This window comes from Phocoena sinus, chromosome 1 (genome assembly GCF_008692025.1).
Source record: "Phocoena sinus isolate mPhoSin1 chromosome 1, mPhoSin1.pri, whole genome shotgun sequence".
NCBI classification, from domain to species: Eukaryota; Metazoa; Chordata; class Mammalia; order Artiodactyla; family Phocoenidae; genus Phocoena; species Phocoena sinus.
Window position 1 is genome coordinate 87,613,300 of NC_045763.1, and position 7,081 is coordinate 87,620,380.

The following is a 7,081-nucleotide window of genomic DNA, read 5'->3' on the forward strand; positions in this document are numbered from 1 at the left end:
AATGGTTATAAAGACATTTTATAAAGACATTTTTCTTAAAAAATACCTTTAATGTGTTATAAAGTGTAAGGCAGCAAAAACATGCTAATATTCTTCCACATTTCCTGTGAAAGAAATTTGGGGATATCCTTAGTGCCAAATAATTAATTGACTGGAAATTGGTAAATGGAGAAAGCACACTGTAACCATGTAGGCAGGGCCCTCTCAGGTGATCCATTCATGGATCAAGGGTAATTCCTTTCCAGAGTCTTCTTGTGATTTGGGATTACAGGCCTGTGAGAAAACATGGACTTGTGCAGGAAGTAGCATAAAGAAATAATAAAGAGATCAAAGAGGAAATTATTCAACAAGATGTTTTTAAAAAGATACATTTTCAAATGTATATTAGATTATCCTAGCAGATGAACCAAAGGGCCAGGAGAGCACTAGCTTGAGAGTTTAAGGCAGAAGCCACAGGGTCTGTTATAATTGGTTTTTGTGATAAGCTCGTTTCCCCTTTTAGAATACGATATACAGTAGCCCCCTTCTCCACGCCCCCCAGTGGAATAATTGGGGAGGGCAAGGTATAAAAAGTTGAATCCTGTAAAATCCTGCATCTCATTATTGTGAGATTCATAAAAAAATAACATTTTTCAATGTTATTTCAATGTTATTCAAGTAGAACAGGCCATTACAAACAAGACATACACTGGATGTTGAAATGAAAAATTATCAAATGATTAGGATACAGCAGCTTCCTAAAATCCCTCCCCTGCTGCTTCCCCTGCAACAATTTTGCTTGTCAGAGTTTAAACAATGAGGACCAATGGCCGATTGTCTCATGTCCACGTTTACTACTAGTGAGGGGCAGGGATTTTTTTGCAGGGTTTTACCATATTTTGCCTAGTAATGAAATGAAGTTTTCTTTTGACAAATCTATAAAGTCAAACTTTTAGAATTGGGGAGAGTGGGGGATGCGGTAGGAAGAAAAGAGTTTTGTCTGATAAAGCAGGGGGAAAAAGTACATTTACACACTGAAATTTCTTCTCTTCTCTTTCCTGACAATTTAATTTGTATTTGTTCTCAGTTCCAATAAAGCAATAATATAACATATTAGTTGTAAAGTAGTTAATAATATAGTATAATATATTCGTTAATAAAATAGTAGTTTGGCTGTTTCGCATTTCTGCAGTCTATGTGTTAGTCATGTGATAGACAAGACTGACTGAAATAAACTTGGATGACTGTTCCATAGTTAGGGCCACCCAAATCCAATTCACTGTATTGTGAACTGTTAAGGAACTCTTGCAGAATTTCTCTTTCATGTTGCCTGGATGTCATGTGTTGGTATCAACCAAGGAAATGATTAGATTATATCCTCAGGAGAATCACTGATCTATTTTCTGCCTCCAAGTGTAATCAGGATTAAGCTGCAACTGCACGAAGTGTTGCATTGGAGATAAATGGTTGAATTGTTCTCCCTATTACCTGTATTACTGAGACTAGAAGTTGGAAGTAAAGAGCTCTGAATCTCTGACTTTTCTGCCCACAGACCCACTGAAGAAGCAATAGCATACTCCCCATCTGATCACTGAAAAAAGTAGCAAATCTTAAATGAAGAAAAACATGAGACCTGAGACCTTTTTGACCTGCTTTAAGATCCAAGTGAGCTTATGGAACAATTATGTTGGAGTGCCCAAGTGATGCGACTGAGGTTATCTTTCTGGAGGGGTGAAAAGGTCTTTGTGAAACACACAGCTTTTGGAGCTTACTCTCTGTAGAAAGAAAGACAGGAAGGAAGGAAGGGAGGGAGGAAGGCAGGCAGGCAGGAAGGAACAGAGGGAGGAAGGGGGAAAGGGAAGTGAAGGAAGGGAAAGGAAAAAGGGAGGAAGGGAAAAATATCTCTTTTGAGGTAGGGGTTGAGTGACAAGAGAAACTTTGAGCCTTCAGGTTTATTTTCTCTGCACTAGGTATATAATAATATAGTTTTTTTATTTTTTATTAATTTTCATTGAAGTATGGTTGCTTTACAATGTTGTGTTAGCCTCTACTGCACAATAAAATGAATCAGCCATACACATACAGATATCCCCTCCCTTTTGGACTTCCCTCCCATTTAGGTTACCACAGTGCATTAGGTAGAGATCCCTGTGCTATACAGTATGTTCCCATCAGTTGTCTATTGTATACATAGTATCAGTAATGTATATGTATCAATCTCAGTCTCTCAGTTCCTCCCTCCCCACCCCTTTCCCCCTTGGTTTCCATACATTTGTTCTCTACGTCTATGTCTCTATTTCTGCTTTGCAAATAAGATCATCTATACCATTTTTCTAAATTCCACAATAATATAGTTTTTATATCTTTAAATCCACACTTAGCTAGGCATTACACATTAGGAATAATCTGTTTATAGAAAATAAAGCCATTTTTATTTGAAAACAAATGGAAAAAATAATTATTTTTCCCCAAATGTGTACCCTTTTAATTGATCGAATGCATCCAACAAATTCTGCCGGCAATTTGAACACTCTGTAGGTGTTGTTGCTGCTCTAAATTTGTCTGCAAGAGGAATTGTAAATGGTATTTACCTTTTAATTAAACAAAGCATCTTGCAAATTAAACACATGTTCTTGCACATCAAAATTTAGTTAACATTCTTTTCATTGTTCATCCTGCTGATACTCTGACTGCATCACGAGTCCACACACAATATAGAATCACGCTGCTCCCCCCTCTCCTGCACTTTGCATTCTTCAGAGTAGATGATATCACATGCTAGAGTACACTCTGTAGCTGACTTCTAATAACTGAGCAGCTTTTCCCATTTAATATACTTAATATTGTGTAAAATATGGGGCTGCATTGGTGTGTCCAGAACCTGGAAAGCTTTGGACACTGATCTGACATATGTCTTATAATCTTACACTGGAAATTTGACAGTGAATGACAGAACACCTTAGAGGAATATAAGAAGCTGATAAAGGCAGAAGCACTGCACATAAATGCAGAGTCTGGTTTCTAATAGCTACATACTTTTTTACATGCATACTAGTAATTTGACATTTATAATTCACTGTTGAGCTGAATTTCTGTCATTTTTTTTACTGTCAAGTTTTCCACATTTTGAAATAAATGTCCCTTCTAATTATTATATGAATTTGAACTCCAACATTCAATTATTTCCCCTGTCCCTTATAATGGAGTACTACATTTGGCTGAAGTCTGATTTGTAAGACCATTTAGGAAATGTGAGCGTTTCACATGTATCCCCGCAAAACTATACATGGGCACCCCTGTCTTGATTGTACTCTGCCTTACTTGTGAAAGTACGATTTAAAACTCATCCATCAGTACTATTTCCAAGAAAATAAGGTTATTAATGGCAGAATGAAACTGAGATAATTAGGATATAATCTTAATGGAACAAAAGTCAGAGAGAGGTTTTTCAATAAAGCAAAACTGTAGTTAACGACTGTCACTCAGTTGTACCGGTGCTCATTAATCTCTTTTATTTCTGTTTATTTATGGTTTATATAATTGAAATAAAGTCATTCGCTTAGAATATTGCCAAAGGAGAAATGCTTTCTGCTGTGAAAAGCGGCGTCTTAGAATAAAGTTAAATAAAATCCAGGGTGAGATGAGGTCTTCCCTTATCATATGGCACCTCGAAGATTTTTCTTTTTTAAAGTTGAGAGATTATTTTTACTATCAGTGTTTAGTTTTAAGGTTCAGGTAAATAGCATGTTGAAGAGACGCTATTCATGTAAGAAATTGCTTTGAGGCACTGAAATGATTGGTGTGGATAGAGTGGAGGAAAGGGTGAGCAGCCCTTAGTGTTATAAAAAGCTTCAGCTTAAAGGAGTCAACGACATACAATCTTTCTCTGTTGTAACCAAGCTTTAAAATACAGAAGTAAATAATAAAAGTACCATGTGCCAATACAGAATTTTATGTTTTAAATAGGTGTTTATAAAAATACTGGTAGTATGATGCTTGTTTGTTGATTAAAATAAGCCTTCACACATAAGAATAAAATGCCCTTTCTTGATTTCCAGGAAATGAATAGAATGTGAATACTGAATGCATGCAAATAGGACCTATAATAATCAAATACATTTCCCTAGATTCAGATAAGACCAAAGATGATGGACTTTGGATAGTGACAGAGTTTTAAAATGTTATTATTTGCTTTTATACTAGCACAACTTCTGTCCCCTTGTTTAAACATTTGACAATTTTCCAACTATAAAGAAAATCTATGCCAGTCGACGAGTTTCAGAAATATTAATTGGAACTTTCACTGATGTGTAAAAATGTGCCTGAACTATAGACGTAGATGTTCTGTCTGAAAAAAAAAATTGTTTTAAAGTTTCATATTGATCCTTGTGCCATTTGGTTTTCACTAGGCTTATGAAAGATAAAGCAGTGATTTAACTCTTCATAGAGCCATCCAATGTATAATAATTTTTAAAGTGATGTATAAGGCTTCCTTCTTTTAAAATAATTTTTATAGCATATTTAATAATATGCTCTCATTTTATATATCAATTTACAAAAATATAAATAAAAAAATTTTCAAAAAATAAGTAGTGCCTTCACAAAAGCTGATAAAATGGCCAGTGCTTCTTTAGTTTTTGCTGACTACCAGGCATTGTGCTGGATACGTGACACATCCCAGAAATGCTGTTGAGATACGTTGCATCTTGCAGCAACCCCACGTGGAGGTACTCTGAGGGGTCTGAGACTTATGGAGACTGAATGCCTTGTTTAAGGCCACCCACCTATAAAAAGTGGGATATGGTTTCAAACCAAGTTCTGACCTGAGGCAAGGCTCTTATATACATTGCTGTGTGTCTACTCACAGTCTCATTTACTGAACACTTAGCAAGTACCAGACACTGTCCTTAGTAACTTACAGGCTGTGAAATGTCTCTTCTTTAGCACCAAACCTAAATCATAATCTAAGACAAGAATTTTGACTCAAATGGTACTTCTGGGTTTAGGCTGAGTGGGGAAGTAGAAGGGTGTATAGGTAGGGTCACCTAAAACTAATATGCTAAGTGGGCCAAGTGTGTTTTCAGTGCCTTTTCATTCCCACTTTCTCCCCTCCCCCAAGTCTATTTCCCATTCCCATAGAACAAATTTTCAGAAGAAGATACTCCTGCCAAAAATGTGAATTTGATTAGGGTCATCTAGAAAACTGAATGGAAGTTAAGCTTTAAGGAAATAGATTCACTCGTGCATTCATTCACTCATTCATTCATTAGTTTTAAAGTATGAAAGGGATGTGAGGATCAGAGAATATCCTAGAAATCATATAGTTCAAGGGTGAGAAACTAGAGTCCCTCCAAATAGAGCCTGCAATGTGGCTTTTCCCGTTATATTTTATTTTGAAAAATTGAATTTGAATGCCTTTAGGTGAGGCATAGTTTGTCCAGTACACCATAGATCCTCACCACCAATTCCATCATACTCTCATCCTTGTTCCACACATTCCCTACTTGGTTCCTTAAATCATTTTAAGCTTATGACTGCAGATAGTCACACATAGAAAATTTTTGAGAGGCCTGAGTCAAAATAAGTTAGATTCTCTCCCCAAAGTCAATATCATCTTATTCTTTTCAACACCTAGGACAGTGCTTTGCACATAGGAAGTTCAATAAATATTTAATGAATGAATGAGTGAATTAATTAATTAATGGGACAGACTTGAGACTGCAGCCCAAGTGTCCCTGGTCCGATCCAGTGTTTGTTGCACCTTATCACTTAATCCTTGGGAGGAATGGGGAAACATCTCTACTTTTGTGCACAGGAAATTTGACTCTATCTTTCAGTACATGATTTTTCTTTTTCTGCCTAAATCAAATGAGGCCTAAACTAAAAGTAATTCAGCCAGAGGAGATTCATTCAAAGGTTGGTTTCAAATTGAAATCATGTAAACACAGCAACTAAATGTATAGTACTTTCCAGAAGACCCAGAAAATCATATTTACTTCCAATAAAGTCATGATTATTGATGTAGTACACTATCTTCATCCCTGAGAATGAAAGGGACAAAGAAATATGACAAAGTGAATATCTTTGTCAGCCATATCCAGAATGTTTTAGGAGCCTGGAGAAACCTTTGGGCTGAGCTGACTTTATAGCCAAACATCCCCCCCCCAAAAAAAAAGAATAACTGAGCCATTTATCTATCACTATGATTAATCTACTCCATACCAACAGCTGGCTATTTAGAAAATAACTGGTTCCTTTATTCAGCATTCATTTGTGTATTTAGTATGGTATAGCTTTGAGCTGATCCTTCTATCATTGTTATAGCATGTCAGCCCTATGACTGCTCTGGAGAACCTTGGAATGTCCATTATGGTTAATTGTATAAAGTAATAAAAGTTATACTTTTGATTGAGAATGAGTTTTAAGGCAGTAACCGTGTTGCCACAGGTGTGAGAGATACTCTAATTGGGCCTATCAAGCATACAGAGTCAGGGCAGGGTATGACATATGTTGAACTGAGACCAGGTCTTCATCTGCCACGTAACCATCTGCATGACCATCACATTACAAGCTGTTTCAAAGCCTTCAATGCTCCTTATTTTCTAACAACAAATTCCAAGTCCTGAGCATGTCAGTCAAGGCTCACCATGCTGGATGCTCAATAAATATTTTTTCAGTAAGCTCATGGATATTTGCTGGCATACACTGTGTCCTGCTTTCACCCAAGAATTCTCAAAGGCCTCTGAGCCTTGTTTTATTATTTTTTTTCTATGACTTTTCCCACAATTCCCTGGGAAAGTCCTTCTCTTACTTCAAGCATATCCCCAGCCTCACCTCCTTTATGAAACTATTTCTGTCAGTGTTTTTGAGCATCCTCTAAAAAGTTTAAAGCAATTGCTCTCTCCTTTCTAATATATTGCACAGCACTTTCTTGGCTGCTATTATGCATATATCACACTTTACCTATTTTATAACTATTATATACATGGTGTATTACCTATATTATAGATGTTAGGTGCAAGCCCATGTTACCTATATTATAACATTATATATATATATATATATATATATATTTCCCTAAAAAATGTAAGCTGAGAGGAAG